The 23,646-nt window shown below is 45.3% G+C and overlaps 1 protein-coding gene and 1 pseudogene across 1 annotated transcript in view; one reads left to right on the top strand and one right to left on the bottom strand.

Annotated features, from left to right (window-relative positions):
• Mboat1 (membrane bound O-acyltransferase domain containing 1) overlaps nt 1-23,646 on the top strand; it is a 106,428-nt gene that overhangs the window by 11,994 nt on the left and 70,788 nt on the right.
• On the bottom strand, nt 760-929 carry LOC116884084 (annotated as a pseudogene).

Raw genomic sequence — 23,646 nt, forward strand, 5'->3', positions numbered from 1 at the left:
GGTAGCATATGCTCTTGATATCAAATGCATGGGCTGACAGGGAAGGATGGATAATGAAGGCCCATTTCCTAGACAGCTCTTCCTCCTATTTCTCCTTCCAGAGGTAGTCTGTATCTGCATACGCCAAGGATCGGTTTTTGTCTGTGACCGAGCACACGTGACCGAGCACACGTGACTGAGCACACGTGACTGAGCTCACGTGGCCGAGCACACGTGACTGCCTACAGTTCTTACTTTTTCTCTCTACTTTCACCTTGTGTTCTTCCGTTCTTACCCTGTTTCTTAGAAACTGATTCATATCAGCACGAGGAGCTTTGAAGATACCTGACCTCCTTTCTGCCCTTTCTGTTCCATTTCTAGTCTTTCAGGAACAGCCATGGCCTTCTGTACACACTGACCTGTTTGGGGGGTAAGAGGGCTGGGGCAGGCTCTCTGATCACTTGACCCAGGAATACGGAGAGTCCCCGATCGACCCTTCACGCGGGAGCTATGGGAGGAGAGACCGTTTTAACTGTCCCCTCGGAATTTAAGTACTTCAGTGTGGGACTGAAAACTGCTCTGCCTGTAGCTAGCCTTCTGAGCACGGTGCTTGCTTGGAATTCTTTTTTTTTTTTTTTTTTTTTTTTTTTTTGGAGCTGGGGACCGAACTCAGGGCCTTGTGGTTGCTAGGCAAGCGCTCTACCACTGAGCCAAATCCCCAACCCCTGCTTGGAATTCTTGATCATCCACTGGAAATGATACTCTTATGATTATTATTTGATGACGTGCGTCATTCTGGGAGGCACTCCAGTACCAGGTGGATGCATGGAGTAGACAGAGAAGAATCTTTCTGTTTCAAAATAAAATCTATTGAATATATTGTTGCCAGAGGACACTCCAGATATTAAACTGATAAGAACACATGCTACACTTGATTTTAGCCAAAATATAAGAAGCTGTGGCAACTAGGCTCTCTCAGACCCACTTAGCTTTGATGTATGAAGGCTTTAGGTTATAAAAGAGGATCTCTTAGAGTCAGTCTTCATTTTCATTTCTACTTGTCAGTGGTCTTAGCTTAAAGGTTGTAGTAGTATATTTAACAGTTTTATTATTTTTCCAAATGAAAGGGATTCATTTTTGTGTGTGCTGGCCAGAATGGATTGACCTTTGTGATCCTAGAATCTTCTCCCTGTTGGAGTAACGGCGTCATGTCTTGGGAACTTGCATTCTACTCTGCGAAGAGTTCATGCCAAGAGAACAGCTGTTCACTCTTGTCTGTCAAGGATGAGAGTTTTAGCCTCTTTCTCCCTCTGAAAGGAACAAATGTTGGCCTAGTCTCCCAGCAGTTGCTGTCAATTTACCTATATGTTATTTGACAAGAGGGAAGCAAACGGATGTGGGTAGATTGTGTAGGGAAAGTAAAATTAATTTTTTTCTTAAATTTTTTTTATTGTGTGGGTAGGGTCATGAGGTGGTGAACTTTCCAAAGGTCGCAGAAGCCAACCTTACCTGCTCATCCTTTCAGTCTTGTAAACATTTTGCACAGCCTACTATTTTTTTTGACAGAGTCTCATGTATCCTAAGCTGGCTTCAAACTCCCTATGTGGGGTGAAGATAGCCTTGAACTTCTGATCTTCCTGCCTCCACTTCTCCAGTTCTGAGATTACAGGTATGCAACACCAGGCTTGCTTTATACAACGCTGGGGCTCAAAATCAGAGTCTTGTGTACGGTAGGCAAGCGCTCTGCCAGCCAGGCAAGCTATAACCCTAGCCCATATTCTCAATCTTATGGTTCATTTTCTACTTTACGTAAGCTAATATTCTCAATCTTATGGTTCATTTTCTGCTTTACATAAGTTAATTTGCTGTATTGTCATCTTTCCACTTAAGCGTTCACTGTCTGAAGAGACGGCCCCGTTTGGCTGCTGCCTTTTGTTGTCATAGTTCATAGGATAATGAGGTTGTAAATGAAAAACAGTCATTTCATCAAGGTGGGGCCCTGACTCATGATCGTGAATAATGAATTATGATTGTGTGCCTTAGTTTGTTGAAATTATAGGGAAAATTTGAAGGGAAGCAGTGGGTGATAAAGCAATTGAGGAATAAACTACTCCTAGTTTTATCAGAGCTGTAAAGCCACATTCTGTGTACATGGCGACCTTCAGACACCTTTAGATTACTACATGCCTGGGTTTGGTTCCATATGGTAGTTTCTAGACAAATGGGAGGTGTTAGAAAAGAGCAAGGGAAATGGCTCTAAGAAAACCAGGCTGGCCAAAGACTGAAGGGAGTGAACGGAAGTAAGGAGATGGGTTGACTAAGCAGGGTGCAAAGCTGAGTGGTCAGGAAGACCCCAGGAAGGTCAGGCTCAGGAAGACCTCAGCAAGCCGCTTAGGCAGCTGTGTAGCCTGGGCTACCATCAGCGGGGGTGGGGGTGTGTGTGGGGGTGTAGGTGTGGTATCAGTGGGGTAGGATGTGGTATCAGCAGGGGGTTAGGGTGTGGTATCAGTGGGGGTAGGTGTGGTATCAGTGGGGTAGGATGGGATGTCATTAGTGGGAATATCAGTGAGACTCATTTCCTGAAGAGGACCTTTAACATTGTGGGCAGCTTCATTGTTCCACTGACTTCTAAGGAGCTCTCTCCAGCTCCTGAGAAAATTCTGTCATCACTGTATTCATAAAAATGAAAAGCACCAACATTTGATGCAACCATTTAATAACCCCAGAGTTTTCGATTTTTACTAATTTCTCTATTGTCCTTTTCATGCTAGTATTTCATACCTCATGATTCATTCATACACACACACACACACATATATATATATTTATAAGCATGCCCAACGATTGTTGCAATCTAATTCTCGAACAGTCTATTCCCTCTGAACAGAAGCCCCTTCTCATTAGCAGGTTCCTCATCATGGTACATCCTGCCTCTTGCTCTCCTCTCCCGCTGGCTCAGGCAGCCCTGTTCGTCATGCCCGCACAGCTGCCTGCCGTGGACACTGCCTCTGAATGGACTTCCGTGTGTGATTCTTTGTTACTGGTACTTCACACCCAGGGTCTTTGGTGATTTTTGGCTGGATCATTGTGCTCTGTTTGAGTTCTTCTATGGGAATGTTTGAGACTGGGGCTTATAGGGCAAACCTTTTGATATAATTTGGCTTTACTCTTGCCAGATACTCAGGGGATTTCTTAGTACTGGCTCATTTAAGCAGCATTTCCTACATGCGATGTGAACTGTCATCCTCAGGGGAGTCTGCACTGTTGTCTCTGCCCAGAACCAAGGCCTGTATGTGCAACGTGTGGGAGCTGGTTCTCTTTTTCCACCATGTGGTCATCAGGCTTGGTGGCAAGTGTCTTTACCCACTGAGCCATCTCACTGGCCCTAAGAATTCTCATTTTTACTAGATCAGGTAGGTGTACATGGAAATGACCGATCTGTTGCTATACACCCATTCTGAGCTTAATATAAATACAGAAAGTTATATAGATATTTGAAGAATCAAAGGTTAACACACACACTTACCATTCTTTAGTTTGTCAGCTGAGCAGACTATAAGAATAAAAGTCCATCAGCATGGGTGTTCCTAAGCTTAGCTCATCTTTTAATGCCATTCTTCATCATGAGGAGCTGGAAACCTTGGAGAAATACTTGTAGGGCTCAACTGTGAAATCTAAATATGAACCTCGATTTTTTTCTTTTCTTTCTTTTTTTGTAGTTCCAGAAAGTATAGAAGTGCCCCAAATCAAAACCAAATAAATAAATAAATAAATAAATAAATAAATAAATAAATAAATAATTCATACATGACAGTGGTAAGTCAGACAGTCTTAGGACCTGGCTGAAAATGAGGAATCCAAGGAGCAAAGGGAGCAACTATTAAAGGAGCAAAGGGGAGGCTCTATTAGAGAAGATTACAACATAGCCTACTTGGAAATGATATGCATTCCGCAATACAACTTACGATGTAAAGTAAACGTTCTGTAAGTTCACACCAGGAAGTGAGGCTGCCTAGATAAATAAGCGGAGGGAAGCTGAGTAAGGTCCCTCCGAAGAGACTTAGAGGTATAGAATACTATGTAGTTTACACAGAACATCTGGAACTTTCTATAGAATACTAGTTAATTTATACTCTTCCCCCCAGTACTGCTCTAAATAGCATAATGTGGGAACAGGCTGGGGCAAATGACCTTCCAGCGGAGCCATGTTACGTCACCTCAGCAAGTGCTCCTACTGGGAGAGGTGGCTGTGCCCACAGCAGGTCACCCTGAAGGTATGCAAGTGGCGTTTACTGCTCTGACCTTTCTGGCAGAAACCCATAACCCCCAAAGCCTGTGTGACTGTGAACACAGTATCAGACAGACACTAAGTTTCTGGTGTCGTTTTGCTTTTTGTGAGAAAGAGTCTCATGTGGCTGACCTCAGACTGCTATGCAGCTGAGGCTGATGGCTACAGTTCCTCCAGTCTCCAGCTGCACAGTCACCCCCGAACAAGTTGAGAGTTTCTACAGAGATTTTTCCAAAGCTATCTGGGGCAAGCACAATATATTGTATATTTCAAAGTGGGAGGAGATTTTTTGATGTTCATACTGTGACGGAATGTTAGCTCTGAGGTGACAGAGACGCCAAGTACTCAAATTTAATTGTTGTGTAGAGTGTGCCTATATGGAAACATCCCGCTGTACACTATGCACATGTATACTCAGTGTCTGTAAGTTCAGACTAAACCTAAGAGCACTGTTTAACCACAGTCGATTCCTTGGTTTGGAAAATGGTCAGGTAAGGTTTAGTTGTAGGGGAAGTGGATCAAGCCCAGGTGGGGATTAACTGGCCAGTTCTCTATAAAATACATTTCAGAACGATAAAGTTAAATAAGCTTTGCCTTGAGGAGTGGACAGAGACCATGGAATATTCCAGCATTGTACAGTGTGCACCCTCAGCTCTGGACTTTCAAGATCTGAGCAAAGTGAGCCTGTGGTGTGTAATGTGTTTGTGTTAAATGTAACATATGGGGTTGTGTGCCATGTGCATGCAGTGAACTTAGCATCCGGGGCCGTGTGTACTGTACATGTAATAACACAGCAGGCAGTGTGTAGGGTATTAAAGTTAACCTACAGGGTGGTGTGCAGTGCATATGTAATAAACTAATGCAGGTGAAGAAATCTGTCAGAGTCCCCCAGATCAAGGAAGCTGCTCTGAGGTACTGTTGCAGCGGTGGAGGCTAAAATGACACACAGCTATAACGCAGCATTCTGGGATCCTGAAGCCGAGAAGAAGAAACATTGGGAAAATCAGGAAGCTGAACAAACCGTGAATCATAGTTACTGATGCAAAAGGCTCATGTAATAACAATTTAAGGAGACTAATTGACTTTCTCTCCTTTTTCTTCTTTTAAAGTCGTTTACTGTTTTGTTTCCTTTATATTCTACCTCCCTCCCTCCCTCTGTCCATCTACCATCTTTCTACCTACCTGCCTACCTACTATCTACCAATCTACCTACTATCTACCTACCTGCCCACCTACTATCTACCAATCTACCTACTATCTACCTACCTGCCCACCGACTATCTACCAATCTACCTATCACCTCTCATCCATCTATAGTCTCTTAAGTTTGTTATTTATAACCTATCAGTCTTCCCTCTACCTCCCTAAGTATCTACTTATTTTTGGTTTTATTTTCAATTGTAGAACGAGCCAACCTCTCATTCCATAATATTGACTAAGGATTCCTATGATCTGGGAAAAGGATCTTGAGTCGTTCAGCAGAGCTCTTAAACCATACAAAACCAAAACATGGACAGTCACTTTAGCCCCTTCTCCTGTGAGGCAGGGCCCATGGGAAGGTGCTGGCTGTTGCTTTGTCAAACCATCTGAGACTTTCAACTCACAGAGCAGAAAGGTTTCTTACGGTCTTACCTTCAGAGGACTCAAGTTCCCTGGTCGTATTACTTTGGGGGTGTGGTGTGATAGTGCAACCCACTGGGCATGGGGCAGAGGAGTGGCTGCCTCAGGCTGCCCAGGAAGCAAAGAGAGACAGGAAGGGTCCTAGGTCTCCATATCCCCTTTAAGGTTGTACCTCCAATGATCTAATGTCCCTCCACCAGGCCCCACCTTTAAGACTCAACCATCTTCCCATAAAGTCATAGACTATGGACCAGGTCTTTAACACATTTAAGATGGAAACCGTAGAAGATAAAACACTGGGGAAATAGCTCATTAATTTGTGTCAGGTGTGTGTGTGTGTGTGTGTGTAAGTATTGTGGCAGAGAGAGTTTCATAATGGTGCATCCTGAAACTGATGTGGGGTGGGATGGAGGAGCTCAGTGGTAGAGACCTTACAAGAGTAACTTTGTCTTCTGCCTGTTCTGTTTGTATCCATTGCAGTAGTCTAATCTAGAACAATGGTCCCCATTAACTCTCACCTAATTGTAACTGTGTGTCAAAACGGTTCACTGGCTGTAGTGTAAGTACAGTCAACTAGTGGGAGATGCCGATAGGGTGAGTGTGAGCACATCTCTTGTTCTGAGACTCTTGTGGAAAGACTCTTGCATGAAGCCCATGCCGATACCTTTTAACTGTAACCTAGGATTCTCAGTTTTATTCTACTGATAACTTCATGTCTACTGTATTGGTAGAAATGGAATTAGGACCAGTGTTTTGGTGGGCCTTCCCTTTCGCCGTTCCTCTCCTCTCCGTGCCGCTTCCCACCCTCCCCCTCCCCCATTCCTTCTTTATCTCCATCCGCCTCTGCTTCTCTTCCCCTTCTCCCTTTCATGCTTTTCCTTGTGCTGAGGATGAGGTTCAGGGCACACACTGGGCAGTGCTCTTCAACTGAGCTATCCCCCAGCCTCCACAGGATTTTCCAGTTAGGCGATTGGAGCACTCATCTGTAATTGCATCGGTGTGCAGTTGTGCTCAGTTTTACTTTCGCATTACAGTTGGCTTTATTAAAATCTTGGCCTACAATCTTCAGTCATTTCTGTGATGGTGAAAGGACTTTAGCTTGTCTTAAATCTTCAGGCTCCCGATTGGGTAATCTTTGAGAATGAACAATTCTGAACTTCTCTTTCTCTAACTTTCAACCACAGAGACCCGCCCACACAACCCTTCATGCATTTAGCACAGCTCACAAGTCTGTCCTTTGGTTTTGAGATTGGTAATGATCATAGAAAGTTGCCGCCAACCCCTCTCCATTCAGTCTCCTCATTAAAAGACCTTTAAGTGCATGTTGTTCAAAGAACAGGAGGTCCATGCTGTAATCTACTTGTAAGGAATGCAGGTATCTGCCTTGATAATTACAGCTAAGCACCATTAGGCCACTCTGATGACTTTGGCAAATGTTCCAACCCTGTAGGACAAAGTTGCTAGGATAGCCAAGAGTTTCAGTACAGCACTGATACTTTGTCTTTTAATTGACACTGACCAGTTGCTAGTGTTTGAGAGACTAGCAATTAGAGAGATTGAGTGGTCAGAACGTTCTGATTGGCTTGAGCTCCCTTCTGTGTAGACCTGCATCTGGGCCCCAACTCCCACTATGGAGTGCAGGGATACATCTCTCTTAAGTCTCTAATCAATGCTACTTGTGTAATCCTGGATTTGATTGCCACTTTCTTTGGTCTCCTGTCAGTCCCATGTGAGTGCAGGTGCCTGTGGAGACCAGGGGTATCAGATTCCTCTTGAGCTGGAGTTATGGGTAGCCATGAGCTGCTGATAAGCGCCCAGGAACAAAGCTCAGACCCTCTCTAAGGGCGATATGCTCTTCACTGCAGAGCCCTCTCTCAGCCTCTGGGACATTCATCTTCTGGCAGAGGTGACAACATGGGGACTCAGTTTTTCTAATGCAAGGGGTTTGGAGTGGCAAGTTGAAGGAATGAAAACAGAGGAAAGTTAAGAGCCAGACTGTGTGGTGGACTTTTAGGTTTCCTGTGGAGATCTGCCTGTGACCTCACCTTGCTCAGTGATGGCAGTTATAACAGGAATTGGTTTATGGAGATTTCCTTCTAGGCTTAGAGCCGATATTTATTAGTGCAAGCCAGTTAAACGTCCGGGGCCTTATCTCTGTAAAATGAGCATATGGTAAGTACATTAAGGGCCGGCTGTGAATTCAGATGATGTGGCCAACTCTTCGGAGAGCCTGTTTGGTTAGCACCTATCATCTGCTCCACCGTTTTGAAGTTGAGAGAACACATTGGCAAAGAGTTATCTCTCAAAAAACCATCTTAGGGTTATTTTGGTGCTTCTGGAGTCAGAACCCAGGGTTTTGTGCATGCTGCATAAATGTTCTACCACTGAGCTACACCTGCGTGTGACCCTAGGTGCTTGGTAACTCCACTGGGCACCTCCATCGTATCATCTTACACACTCAGCCTGCCCTTGGAGCTTCCTTAGTGAGTGTCTGGGATGCAGGGGCAGAAGACAGTGCGATAGGCGTTTGGGTAGTTTAAAGAAGAGAAGCTCAAGTCAGAGTTAATGACTGGATAGAGGGATATAAGGTCCTTTAAGGCAAGAATAAAAGGGGGTGGGGTGGGGGTCAGGAGGAGGCCCCAAAAAAAGAAACATGAATGACATATTGCAAGAAAGAAGGTGTGACTGGAGTGAGACAGGAGAATGAATTATGTCAGAATTCAAGGAAGTTTGATGTTTCCAGGGTGACAAAGGCATGGCTCTTGTTAGATAAAGACTGGGGTGATGAGCGTGGTGGGTTCCTGGTTCTCACCACCCAAGTGGCTCTGCCTGTGCAAATTCCTTCAGCTGTCTTCTGAAACAGATGTTGAGCCATCAAGCCGCCACGTTTGCGTTCCCTCCAGCTAACAGAGCTGTGAGTAAGACTTTCAAACTGGGGACTTCCTTTATCACCATATTATCTCCTTTAAGCCGCAAAGCATCTTCATGTGGTAAGAAAGAGCATTCCTCCACAAAAGCCCCACCCACTGGGTAAGTGACTGGTGTTGGTTTCATGGCTGGCCAGCAGTGCAGTCTGAATTTTGACCCAGGGCACTTGAATTCTAACCCTTCATTGATTTTTATGCTTCCAAGCAGGGGTGTCTTGAGACTGTTTGGGCAAGTGTGGGAACACGTCAGCTCCTCAGCAGTTTGGTAACCATCTGGTCTGGCTTGTGCAATGACCAGGAAGGAGACTTGTTCCCCATCATTGTCCCTTGAATGTGATACATTGGCTGGACAGATGGCTCACAGTGCTTTGCTCTGTGCAAGTCAAGTTGTGCCCCTCTGTAGGTGGGACATTAGGAAGGACATTAGCACATTGAAATGTGGCTGAGGGAAAGTGAACAGGAAAGCATTTGACCTTGAACAGGCGTTTGATCTTTGAGCAGGCATTGTCAGAGCAATGGAGGATCCCCAAGAGAGATGGCACCACAGAGGCCATTTAGCAAGGAGAACGAATGTTAAAATTTCCTGAGAAGAAAGCTGGGGTTAGTGAAACGGGAGTTTTGTGAGGATAGCTAATTGCTGAGTTCAGTAAGTGACCATACTGTAGTGGACTGATCACAGGTAAGTCTGACAGCTTCAAAGAAGCCAGGTGAAGATGTCAGGAAGGGCAAGAGAGCTTTGCTTAATGTTTTTTAAAGAGAGAAAGGAATGGGCTGTATTGGAAGACAGATGTGAAGAAACCACACAACCTGCGAAACTGTGAGAGACAAAGGGAAGTTAATGTGAAGAAGGATGGATTCTGAGTTTGGTGGACTGAACACACTGGAAGGGAGTTAGGGTTTGTGGTGAGTTAGAGTCACTTCCGGGTACACACCGGAAGAGCACTGATGTGCTCTCTCTCTCTCTCTCTCTCTCTCTCTCTCTCTCTCTCTCTCTCTCTCTCTCTCCATCTATGTTTATATGTTTCATTAAGAAAGAACCAATAGATGGAAATAGTCAGATGGTGCCCAAAGCCCAAAAGCTCTCTCAGGGGACTGAACATTTCTAGGGTATGAAGTCAGTCCTTGATGCTTCCCCTCACCCCGGTCATCCGGTCATCCTGGGCCTTCTCACACAGCTGCTTGGCTTCTCATCTCTCTGAGAGTCTCAGCTGCCTGGGGTGCACTGAGGGGTTGTATGAGGAAGCAGGATTTTCCAGGTCATAGACAAAGTCTGAGCTTTGTACAAAGGGTTTTTGAGCTTTTACCCCTGTAGGGGTTTGGTCTGAATTTTTACTCCCTTGGAAATTTCCTGTCTGCCACAGCAGTCAGGCACCTGACTATTTTCAAGGTTGAAGCAGTCTCTGAGTTATAGGTCTGTGTTGGTTTTCTTTGTGGTTCTCAGATTACTGTTTAGACTGTCTACACCCTTGAGTCCTTCTCTGCTCACAGACTTCCCCGGCCTACCGTACAGCATGCCGGCCCCTTCCTCCACTCCCTTTCCTTTGCTTCAGTTTCTCCTCTTCTCTTCTTTCTTTTCTTTTCAGCAGTGTTTCATGTAGCACAGGCTGACCTGAAACTTGCTATGTCTGCCGAGGCTGACTCTCATTTCCTGTCCGTCCTTCCTTCACGCCCCAAGGACTGGGACCGACATGAGCCGCCGTACTTGGTTCGGTGCTCTGGTTTCCACTGTAGGCAGAAAACCCATGGGCGTTATTCTTTAAATACTTCTTTCATAAATGAGTCCAGTGATCTAGTACTCCACGTTATGACCGCCCTTCACTATTAAAAGCACAGACCGCTGAATTCTTTGTTATTGTAATATTTTAAAAAGTTTTTTTTTAAAAAGTTTAGGATTCCGTGTATGTGTTACGTGTCTTTGTTGGGGCGTGTGCATGTGGGATGTCTTTAGAGGGCATTTGGTTCCCTAGAACTGGACCTACAGGTGGCTGTGAGATGCCTGACATATGGCACTGGGAGGTGACTGCAGTTCCTCTGTAAGAGCAGCAGGTAGTCGTAATCAGTAAGTCAGCTCGGCACATTGTTTTCAGTTTATAAAACTTGAATTTGAAACTCTTCAGAGGAGGTATAAGAGCAAGTATGTGAATGCTTTGGGACCCTAGCATTCTTGCCTTGGTGACCACACGTCATTTAGTGTGCTGTGAATGGGCCATTTAGGTGCCTATGACTTGTTTTTTTTTGTTTTTGATTAGGAAGTTTAAAACTACCACACCTATAGTGTTATTTCTTTCCTTACTTCATGGTTGATAAGATCCAGGCACATCATGATTTGATACATTGCGGAAGGATACCAGGTCTTGTTTTTGACATGTTACATTCTTTCAAATTTTGCATGCTTTCTATTCTGTTCTTCTCTCCAGAATCAGTAAAATGTAACCAAATTAAGAAGGCTATGCCTGGGGTTGGGGATTTAGCTCAGTGGTAGAGCGCTTGCCTAGCAAGCGAAAGGCCCTGGGTTCGGTCCCTAGCTCCAAAAAAGAAAAAAAAAAAAAAGAAGGCTACGCCTGGGGTGGGTAGAGGACTACACACCCTTTTAAACTCAGCACTGCAGGGGCAGAAGCAGGAGGATCACTGTCAGTTTAAGACTAGACTGATCTACACCTTGAGTTCCTGGTCAGCCAGTGAGACCCTGTCTCGAATGAATGAATGAATGAATGAATGAAAATAATTAAAAAATAAAATAAAAGAGAAGGCTAAACATCCAAATTAGGTTCCTGCAAATGGAGTTGTTGATTGGTGTTTAAACATTCCAAGCAGCTTAGAAATTCTCTCTGAAGTTCTTGGGAAGACTTTGTTAATAACTGAATGAACAAGTCGTGGGAGTCAAAGATGGTTTAGAGGAATAAATGTGCAAAGCTATTTTTATCCTAAAGATGTTTAAATTTCATAAGCATTTCTGACCAACTTGGTGAGTAGTTCATAACTGTGTTTACAAGCTTTAGCATTTGCCTGAAGCTCAACAGGTCACCATGCCAACACCTTCTGTTTCATTCTTTGGAAGGCAGAGTTAAATGAACTAGAATCAATCATTGTGACTGACCCAGGGTTCTGTGGTGTGGATTTCCTTCTCAATTTCTGGTTCGTATAATTTCATTTCGGAAATATATATTTTTCTCGTGCATCTCTCCTAAATCCCACGGCCAGACATAGTTTTCACCCCTTTTCATTGTGACCACAATACCAGGTGCCATGTCGTGAAGGGTTTCTCATTGGCTCCAACCATGAGTGATGGAATTTCATGCTGGCCTTCGTGGACTCTCCTGATTCAGAGCGTCGCAGCCAGCCATGGTCCCAAGTCGTTCACTTTAAGCCACCGGTCTCCCGTTCTACCTAGAACCATGCTTGGCTTTTCTCTCTGTTTCTCAAGCCCCCATCTTTGGCTGTAGGAAGGATGAGGAAACTGAGGCTGTGTGGATCTTCAAGTGCTCCGACCCGGAGAGTGGAGGCAGAGCACCCAGGCTGTGGGCTCGCCAGATGCATCGGTCCTTGTCCGGGGGCGGAGCGCGCAAGCAGGTTTGGGCCAGCAGTGAATGCGTTTGTTTCCTTCTCTCTAATCACATATTGATCGGAGACTCCGATTCAGCAGCAACTGGAGATGTATCAGAACTGGTGAGCGTTCAGGCATGCAGTCAGCCCTTAAATTTTAGCCTCCATCTTTCAAAAGAAGATGACAGGTAGGTCCAGGTGGTGGTATGGAAAAAAATGGTGAAAGTCCTTGGATCTTAAAGAATAAAATTAGTGCATTAAAAAGATTTTATTTATTTGCTTTTATTGTGTGTGTATGAGCCCGAATGTATGTATGCGTACCACATGCCTTAGCCACCTGGCACCTATGTGGGTGGCGCTGGGAACTGCTATTCTTGGTTTGTTTTTTGTTTTGTTGTTTTGAGATAGTCTTTTGTGGCCCTGGCTGGCCTGGAACTTGCTTGGTAGACCAGGCTGGACTTGAATTCAATGGTGACAACCTGCGTCTACCTCTTGAGTGTTGTGCCTAAAGGCACGTGTCACCATACTGGCTCAACAGCAAATGATCTTAATCATCGAGCCATTTTGTAAATAAAATTAACTCCTGTTGCTTTGCAAGCTGTGACTTGTATCAGTGAGAATCAGTGAGATTTTGTCAATGTTCCTATAGCTGATTATCTGTTTCTCCATCTCTCCATCTGGGTTTATTTTAAAGGACTGGGTCATGTGATGTGGAGGTCTGGTTAGTTCAGAAATTCACAGCCAGGAAGGCAGGCTGGAGACCCTGGCAGGCTGGAGACCCTGGCAGGCTGGAGACCCTGGCTGGCAGGCTGCAGCTCAAGTTCAAATGAGGACTGCTTGTTGGTAGAAACCTTTCTTCTACTTGTTGGATGAGGCCCATCCCCTTAAGAAAAGGTTTTGTATTTTCTTAATAGACAGATCTCAGTAATGCATATTGCTGTTTCATTCCATCCATTTATGTTAATCTAAAATAGACCTTCATAGAAACGTCTAAATAACACTTGAGTGATACTGGAGCACTTGGGTCTAGTAATTGGTATATAAAATAAACCACCACATTTACAAAGATGAACAATTTCCCTGCACACACGCGCACACACACACACACACACACACACACACACACACACACACACACACACAAGAGAGAGAGAGAGAGAGAGAGAGAGAGAGAGAGAGAGAGAGAGAGAGAGAGAGAGGAATAAATGAATGGAAACACACACAGGCCGCAGGCCATGTAGCTTGGGGATGCGGGAGGCAGCAGGATGGATAGATGGCAGCTTCCCTCTGTAGGGAATGGGGAGGTACCTGAAAGGCTTTAAACCTGGGAGAGAGAGTGTGGCTTGGTGTGTCTGTCATCCATTTGGTAGAGGATGGTGGGGAAGCAGGCAGACTAATGACCTTGGAAGCTGGGGAGACCAGTAGACGCATAGGGGAGGTCATTCATGGCAGGGAGACCTAACCCTCAGCCTGGTCGGAGGAACCAGAGCTCTGCTAAGAGTTGTTTCACTGTGAACCAGAGCTCCACTGAGAGCTGTTTCATTGACTTTCCCTTGAATACTTGTAGCCCAGTGTGGCCCTCCAGCACAGTCACATCGGATTATTACCTATGTCCACTCACCATCACGTGACACCTCGTTAGGTAGGACCATCCTCTCCCTTACCTCATCCTCTAACCCCAGGTCTTAGCTGGCTCAGTCCTTTATGGCTCCTGTTCAGCTCCTGCATACTGGGGCATCTTCACCTTGTAGCACCCCCAACCCCTTTTAAGTACCAGGCGTTGTAAAACCCTTTTCTCTGAATTGAAGAAACATTCCTTGCCGAAGGGAGGAGGGGAGGCTCACACATATCAGGAAACTAATGACACATTACAAGGCTCAGGAAACTCAGGAAGTTACAGGATTCACAGCCTCTCCTCGAGATCATATAAGCAGTAAACAGTTGCCACAGAAGAGGAGAGTCCCCAGCAGGAGCTGCCTGCAGGATGAGTCCTGAGCACCAGAGATGTACCTTTAAAAAGCTGTCACCCATGCTGGCGTCCGTCTAAAGGCTTGGCAGCAACTCATCTTAATCCACTGAGCCATCTGACCTTTTAAGGTTTCAATCCATCGACCTTTCAAAATTTGGGGACACACTAAGTTACCCATGCTGGTTATAAGTGTTTTCCTAAATGTGTTTGTGTCCCATGTGTATAGAGCACTGAAGAGGTCAGAAGAAGACACCTAATCTCTTGGGACTGGAGTTGTTGTAGATGGTTGTGAGCCTTCATGTAGGGGCTGGGAGTTGAACCTGGGTCCTCTGGAAGAGCAGCCAGTTCTTTTAACCATGGCAGTATCTCTCTAGCCCTTCACATCCCAGCAATATGGATGTGTCAGTATGGATCCAGAGACTAAGTAGGCGCTTCTACATCCTGGGCTGAGCTGATCTGTGTCAGTGCCAGGTAATACTACTGGAATGCTTTGGGGAGCTTATGCGTGGAGTGCAAGTGCGTGCGTGCGTGCGTGGCGTGCGTGCCTGCGTGTGTGTGTGTGTGTGTGTGTGTGTGTGTGTATGTGTGTGACAGCAGCCTCTGGGCTGGAAGCAGGAGAGAGGGTCAAAAGTCCTTGGTACATTGGTCTCAGAGGAAGGAAGAATGTTCTTATATCAGTCTTTCCTCCCCCTCAGGCAAGGTGACTGAGGACAGGGAGAATGGGAGAAGATCACTTTCCAGAGTTCTAGGAATGGAACAGCCCTGAGAATGTATGGGCCCTGGTGGGGAGATGGGCAGCCTGCTTGGTTTGCTGGTGGAACGCTTGGGTCCTCTCTGGAATTGTAGTCAAGCCACATGGGCAATGCAGTAGTATTGAGAGGGCTGCTCCCCTGAAGGAAGTTCATGTCCTTGTGAAAAGAAGTGGAAGGAACTCCTGCCAAGTATAGGAGGCACCATCTAGAAGACACAAAGTCTATTGGCAATTTAGCTGGGGACTTTCCAGCCTCTGGAGCTGTTTTTGGTGTTTACAAATTACCTAGCTCAAAGTGAGTTGTTATACAGCACAAAACACCAAGATAGTTGTCCGTCGCTTCCAAATGATTATTTCTTTATCTCTTGGATATTTATACTTTTATTTATTAATGATAATAATAATAAAATCATCATAATAACTTTCTTCTTCATTTGGTTTTTGTTGTTGTTGTTGGTTTTTTTTTTTTTTTTTTTTTTTTTTAGGACAAGGTCTCTCTGTATCCTTGACAGTCCTGAAATTTGCTGTCTAGACCAGGCTAACCTTAAACTTAGAGGGATTCACCTGCTCTGCTGGGATTCTGTGTGTGTGTCACCACACACAGTCTATACTTCTGTTTTACAGCTAGGCAATATGAGCACTGTGTTTTGAGTCACTGGCCATCCATGTAGGTGAACAAGGACTCAAGTACTTTTAACTGTCTAGCATAGGTTTCTTGTGATACCACGGAGCCTGTGAAGATGATGTGTGTTGGTATGTGCTTCTTAGATTCACTGCAGACGTGGGGTAGTCATCAGTCATTTGAGGCGTTAGACAGTCGCTGTACACAACTCTCCTTGGTGCTTGCTGTTGGAAACTCAGAATCTTAGTTACTTTTCCACTGTTCTTAGACTCCATGGCCAAAGCAATGTATTAGAAGAAGGCTTTATTGGGAGCCTGTAGTTCCAGAGGGTTAGTCTATGACCATCAAGGCAGGGACCATGGCAGCAGGCAGGCAGGCATGGTGCTACAGCAGTAGCAGAGAGCTTACATCCCACTCTACAAGTACACACACGCATGCACGCATGCACGCATGCACACATGCACACGGGCACGCCCAGAGACAGAGACAGAGACAGAGACAATGAATCAGGAGGCATGTTGGCTTTTCAAATCTCAGTTTATCCCCAGTGACACACCTTCTTCAAGGCTACACCTCCTAATCCTTACCAAACAGTTCCACCAACTGGTACTTGAGTGTGTGGGCATCACTCTCATTCTAACTACTCCATAGAGTCTCCTCTCTAAGCAGTCCCTTCCTTACCATTGCATCTCCATGCAGGCATGAGCTCTAGACATCGCCTGGGTTGGACCTTATGTGATGGGAACCGAGGCTGTGTCCTATTAGTAGCCCATAGTGTGCACGGAATCCCCGCTTCTAGAAGCTCCTGCCATCGGTAACATGTACAGCATGTGCTGAACCCAGGGCTCGGCTCTGCGGGATCCTGACTTCATTCTCTAGATCCATATCTACTCTTCCTTCACTTTAGGATTTAAGAAAGAAGAAAACAGGGGCTGTGGAGATGGCTCAGGCAGTGAAGTGCTAGCCGTTAAGTTGAAGACGTGAGTTCAGATCCTGTCTTAGTTAGGGTTTCTATTGCTGTGAAGAAACACCATGACCACGGCAGCTCTTATAAAGGAAAACGTTCGATTGGAGCTGGCTTACAGTTTCAGAGGTGCAGTCCATTATCGTCATGGCAAGAAACATGGTATGCAGGCAGACATGATGCTGGAGAAGGAGCTGAGATTTCTCCATCTTGATCTGCGGGCTGCAGGAGACTGAGTGCCACACTGGCCATAGCTTGAGCGTATGAGACCTTGAAGCATGCTCCATAGTGACACACTTCCTCAAACAAGGTCACGTCTACCCCAACAAAGCGATACCTCCTAGTAGTGTCAATCTCCATGGGCCAAGCACCCAAACACTTGAGTATATGGGGGGTGTCATACCTATTCAAACCATCACTGATCCACAGCATTCGCCTATAAAACTGGTACAGTAGCACATGTCTGTAATCCCAGCCCTGGGTGGTGCAGAGACAGGCTGGTCCCTGGAGTTTGCTGGGCCCCAGACTAACTGAGTCGATAAACCCTGGGTTCAGTGAGAACATTTCTAGTCAATAGCATATCTATTTTAATTACATGTCTCATGAAAGTCAGTTTGGGCTACGTCCAACCTCTATCTGGTTAGCTCATTTTCTTTTGCTCCCAATTTTCAAAGTCTAATTAAGCTTTTGTATACCTCCAATTTAAAGCAGTTTGCAAGTTTCCTTAAGAGAGGCCAGTTACTAAATTAAAATTTTAATCAAATTCATTTACGCATGGATAAATTATCTGTTTGAATTAGAAAAAAAGTCACAAGTAATTGGTATTTAAGTGGCAGAAGGAAGAGCTGGGGTCACATTTACAGGTCAGAATTCTGTTTCAAAGTACAGCAATCCCAGTGATGCCAAGGTAGATTTTCACTGGCAGCTTTCTGAGTGTTGATGGGTCTTGCCGAGTTAGCAGAATATTGGAGCAGCTATTTCCGGAAGACTCAGAAAGTAGGATTCGAGGCAGTCTGAGCTGGGGGACATACTGACATCAGCTACCAGAGGGTAGCTTACTGGGGATGCTCTTAAGAAGAGGGGGCAGGGGCTGGAGAGATGGCTCAGCGGTTTAGAGCACTGACTGCTCTTCCAGAGGTCCTGAGTTCAATTCCCAGCAACTACATGGTGGCTCACAACCATCTGTAATGCAATCTGATGCCCTCTTCTGGTGTGCCTGAAGATAACTACAGTGTACTCATATATATTAAATAAATCATATTTTAAAAAAACAAGAGGGAGCAGGGTATGGAGACTTGGCAAGCTGTGAGCTAGAACAAGGGAAGTGGCGTTGGAGAATGTATGGTGTGGTGAGGTCAGGGTAAGTAGGGGTGGTTGGAGAAAGGGGTCATTAGGGAAAGTGGGAGGAGACAAAGGTGTTTCTTGGGGTTCCTGTAAAGAGCCCATGAAGGCAACAGTCTGTGTTAGCCCATGAAGTTATAGCCTGTACTGGTGACTTTTCTGATGCTGTGGTAAAAGTACCTTACAGAGGCAGCCTAAGGAAAGGAGGAAGGAGGGTTTTCTTTTCCTTTTGGAATACAATTTAAAAGGGTGTAGTCAGTGCGTGCATGTTTGTGTGCGTCTCTGTGTGTGTGTCTGTGTCTCTCTGTGTGCATGTATGTGTCTGTGTCTCTGTGTCTCTGTGTGTCTATGTATGCATTTGTGTTTGTCTGTTTCTGTGTGACTGTCTCTGTGTGTTTCTTTGTGTGTGTCTCTTTCTGTGTCTGTTTCTATCTATCTCTGTGTTTGCATGTGTCTGTATCTCTGTGTGTATATGTGTGTGTTTGTGTATGTCTCTGTTTCTCTGTGTGTGTGTTTGCTTCTCTTTCTGTCTCTCTGTTTCTTTCTGTCTGTGTGTCTGTGTTCTGTCTCTGTCTCTGTCTCTCTGTTTCTGTCTCTCTGTCTCTCTGTCTCTCTGTCTCTGTCTCTGTCTGTCTCTGTCTGTCTGTCTCTCTCTCTCTCTCTCTCTCTGTGTGTGTGTGTGTGTGTGTGTGTGTGTGTGTGTGTGTGTGTGCAAGTGTTCATGGTGGAGTTCATGTTGACGGGAATTGAGTACTGAGACTCCCATCATCAGGATGGATCGGAAGTAGAGAGAGGCAAGCCAGAACTTAACATGATTTTTCCATTTCCCCTTTTGATTTAGCTTGGGACCTTGGCCCATGGAAGAGCCCTCTCTGGAAAAGCTCCCCCAGACACACCCCAAAATGTGCTTCATTAATGTCTGCCATGACTGTTAATCCAATCATGCTGACAATCAAAATTACCCATCGCACAATCTGTTAGTGGAGATGGTTAATGTCCCAGACTGGATGTCCCAGGCACAATAAAATTGGCTTATGTAAATTATAGCAATCATGAAAGGCAGGCAAAGGTTGGTACTTTCCTCCCTCCCAGAGCTGGGATTGAGATTTCTATTTCTTTTATCTTTCTGCTGGGAATTCCCACATGCTAGTGACTGTGGGCTTGACCATGGCTGGCGAGAAGATGTTTGATGAGTTGAAACTGCTCCTCCCTTATGGGATGTGCATACAGCATACCTGAGAGTTTACCGATTGTCTCACCAATGGCAACCTTATGTGTAGGGAGGCAGCTCCTCATTTGTCCTCAGAGTGGCCAGGAACCCACTCTCCTAGGATAAGTCACATTATCTTAGCAAAATCATGAAACACTTCTGTAGGAGGTTTTTAGGCCGATAGGAACCTGATAGCTCATTCGTCTGAGATCTAGATTTTCCTATTCAGAGCATTTTAACACTGCAGGGTAAGATGGGAGAGGCAAGTGCTCATTCTTTACCTCCTCTGGATGAACGGTACGGTTTACTTAAGGCAGCATTATTACCCCTGTGTCCATAGCATCCCTAAAAAGGCTCCCTAATGGTATTTATACCGGAGGTTGACAGCTTCATGCTCCTGTCATAGAGCTAGTTAGTGGTTGTTACAGGACCAGAGTACCAATGTCCCCACTGCAACACCAGGTGTGCTTGTAAGGACTGTCATGTTTAAGAGAGTAGTAACTTTTAAAAAATTATTTATTTTATATGTATGTGCAAGAGTACAGTATATGTATCCCATGCGTGTGCAGTAGGTTGCCTGTGGAGACCAGAAGATGGCGACAGGCCAGCGTAAGAGGCAACTGAGAGTTGTCTAATAATGGAGCTGGGAACAGAGCCGGGCTCCTTCCTGGAGCAGCAAGCACCCTTCACTGCTAAGCCAGACCCCAGTAGCAACTCCTAACTTTAACATGTCTACTTCCCACAGTTCTCCACACTGGCGGCCATTAGCTATTTGGTAAGGATTGCTCTGATGAGTCTTCATGTTACTTGGTAGCTCTGACAAGTCTGGCTTCCGCTCAGAAGGAAGTGGTGTCCTTGGGAAGGGGCAGGGTACATCCCAAACAAAATTACAGGGACTTTCAAGTCCCGTTTCCTTGCAGGCAGGTGTCCCACGGCCCAACACCACCCTCCCTCCCCCAGAACTTGCATTCCGGGAAGCTGGGTAGAAGCAGCAGGTAACAGCGTCTGCCTGTTGTGTGGAATGATCCAGTCCCAATGTGAACCAGAAAGAGCAGGACTACCAGAGGAGACAGGAAGCTCCACGTGGGCTTAGAATAGTTCTGGAGGTGTGAGTACTACTTGTGGAGATAGCGTCCAGCCATTGCAGCCCCTGAGCTCAACGTGTAGAGCGCTGGCCTTATACACGTCCTCCTCCTGTCCCAGACTCTGAAGTGCCAGGATTACAGGTGCACACCATCACACTTGGTGAGAGTAGACTTAGTGTCAGTTCAGTTCAAGGACCTTTTAGACAGTCAAAGGACGTGAGTCTCTCGAGTGACACTCAGTTCTGCCACCAGGACTTGGTGGAGCTGCCCTAGAGGTAAAGAGAGGAGGGAGGTGAAGCTCTTAGGTGTGGGGCCACAGCTTGAGATTTGGGGAAAGGAAAAGAAATGAGAAAAAAAGAAGAAAATCAGTCAAAGCTGGCCTCTTAGGAAATGTCTCCGACAAACCTGCCAGGTTCCAGGAGGCATCAGGATACCGACTGCACTCAGTGTGCATAGCTGCGTTTCTCGGTGGGTTTTAAAAATAGTCATAATTGTTATCATAGCATCTCCAGATAGATCAGAGGCCTTTTGTTTGCTGCTTAAGCAACGGGAACAGATGAAACTTCCTGAAGATCAAAGGCCAGATTGTTGGCAGAAAATGACTAACAGCAGCCGAGTTTTCACTGCTGAACTCCTCCCCAGCAAGGTCCTTGTTACTATGTTCTTCTCAGTTATGAGAGTAGCTAGTTATTCTTGATGGGCGGGTTAGACTGTTAAGGAACGTGGGTATCTGTCTCTGTGTAAGCGGTTGAGTTCTGCTTGAAATTATAATTGCAATTACAAGTGTACACCTCTCCATAGTCTTTGAAATGGAATTAAAAAGAAGCGAGTACTTTTGATGGTCTTCTCCCCAGAATCATATAATAGACCTGTTTAAAGGAAAAGCTCTAAGGGCTTGGTGAGACGGCTCAGCAGGTAAAGGTGCTTGCCACCAAGCTTGACAACCTGACTTTGATCCCGGTACTCACATGGTGGAGAAAGAGAACTCACTTGAGTTATCCTCTGACTTCCACACTTGTACAAACACACACACACACACACACACACACACATACACACACACACACACACACACAATTAAGAATGTAATAAAAATTTAAAAGGCCCAGCTTAAAACAGCTAGTTTTGAAATAAAATATCCGTGTCTTCAATTAACAGAGAGTCCTTGAGGGCACTGATGTGAACATTATGTATCTTAATGTGCTAAAGCCTTGTTTCCTCTGAATGTGGTAGGGTGTGTGTCCATTTTATAGATGACGGTAATAAATAGTGGGTGAGTACCGGATGAGGCTAGGATCCTGGGCTCATAGCCACTGTATTTCGTTTATTTTCTCCCAGTGATTTTAAAACAGAGACAAAAACAAGCAAGTGAGCCTTCGAGGCCACGGTCTCAGTAGCAGACAGTCTCAGTAGCAGACAACCAGGAAAATGCCCTAGGGCTACATGACACATTGCAATTACTGTTTCCAGCAGACCGTATTGTACCTTCAGTTTCTCTTTAAGAAAAAAAAACAGATTTGTTTTGAGAACCTAAGTTCCTGTACTGTACTTAGAAAGCAATGGCTGTGCTAAAAGTAATTTGATTTCTTGAATGTTTTTCTCAATATTTCTTTCATGTTTGTGTGTGTGTGTGTGTGCATGTTGAAGTCAGATGACTATTCCTCTTTTTCTGTTATGGGCTCTGGGGATTGAACTCAGGTCGCCATGTTTGGCAGCAGGCTGAAGTGCCTCCATTTATTCGGCTCAGAGTTTTGGAGGTAAAAGTTCAAAACCAGCTGTATCCATTGGCCTCTGGTGAGGAAGGTCCCTGTCTGTGTCACAACATTACAGGAAGAGGGGAAAAGGAAGCAGCTCTTTGTAGAAGGTGGGGAGTGCTTGGGTGGCCTTGCTTGACAATTTACTTTGTAAGGACTATCTTAGGTCTCATGAGAACTATATTAACCCTGTTTGAAGATCGTTTCTCCCAGTGATCCAACCACCTTCTGCTAGGCCCTACTTCCCGAAGGTCCACGTCTCCTTGATGTCAGTCCACTGGGGTCCATGTCTCCAGGAAACGAGCCTTTGGGAGACACACTGTATTCTGTCATAATAACGAATGTGCTGCAAAGCTCAGTTTTTCACTCTCAAAATAAACCATGCCTCGCTACTGCCTAGAAGGTGGGCGCGGAGGTCCTTGGCACCCATTTAAGTTTTAAATGTATTCACAGACATTCTCTTCAGTCGCTAATGAATCTGCACCACTGGAATGTGGTTAGTTCTAGATTGGTTTAGGGCACTGCCACGTTTAAGTTCCTTCAAGTCCTACTATTTAAAGCACATAAATCCTTCAGAAGACCCAGCAGCTATTAGCCTCGTTTTTCATTTGAAGCTACAGGCTGTACAAAAGCGCCTACCTTGTGTTATTGGCTTCTGTCATGAAGCGTGCAAACTTGCTCTCGGCATTGTGTGGGGAGCTGCTCTCACTCTCTGGTCTTCACTGGTCTGCATGCTTCCCTGTGGCATGACTGAACCTTTGTTGTTGTGAAGAGATGAACGAGGTGGCGAGCATTGAGCTAGGCTTTCCCTTGCTTTTCAACTCTAAAGAAAACAAAAGCCAGATACTCTTCCTGTTCACTTAAGCAGAATGTCTGCCTTTTTGGGCTGAGTACATGACTTACTCAAGGCCGGTAAGTAGGACGGTAAGTAAGAAATAGGACGGTTTTGTTCTTGGAGCCACTTGTCACAGGAGCCATTGATACCTGTAGAGATTCTGACTTTTTTCTGTGGGATTTTCTTTAGCTTTATTCTTTGTGAGAGCAGGTAGATCCAAAGAGTAACAAACTGCTAGATTCCTGTGAATGAGACAGTTGTGTGACTTTTACAAGAAGATACAAACTAACCTCAGATAGGGCAGCTGTGACAGAACAAAACACCGAAGTACAGCATGGTGAACCAGTGGGGTTATAGGAATTACTCACAGGAGCATGGGTGGGCAGTTACTTACAGGAACACGAGTGAGCAGTTACTTGTAGGAGCATGGGTGAGCACTTACAGAAGCATAGGAGTGCAGTTATAGGAGCAGGGGTGGGCAGTTAGTCACGGGAGCTTGGATGACTCAAAGGTAGCTAAGTTACTAAAACCCATATGGCTAACAAAAGTCACATTCCTGAATCTCCCTCCCCAGATCCTGGCATCTCAGGCAGTTTTGGCGGAAAGTCTCCTCTCTCCAGCTATGTACCCTGGGATGGAGTACTGTAGATCCCGTAATGTTCATGGGTTTTCTAAACCTCAGAAGTCTCGTAAGCTTTCTGAGTCTTACGAGCCCCCGTCCTCCATCCAGGAGGAAGCAATTTGGTTTGGAGACGTCT

Source organism: Rattus rattus, chromosome 14, assembly GCF_011064425.1.
Source record: "Rattus rattus isolate New Zealand chromosome 14, Rrattus_CSIRO_v1, whole genome shotgun sequence".
Taxonomy (NCBI): domain Eukaryota; kingdom Metazoa; phylum Chordata; class Mammalia; order Rodentia; family Muridae; genus Rattus; species Rattus rattus.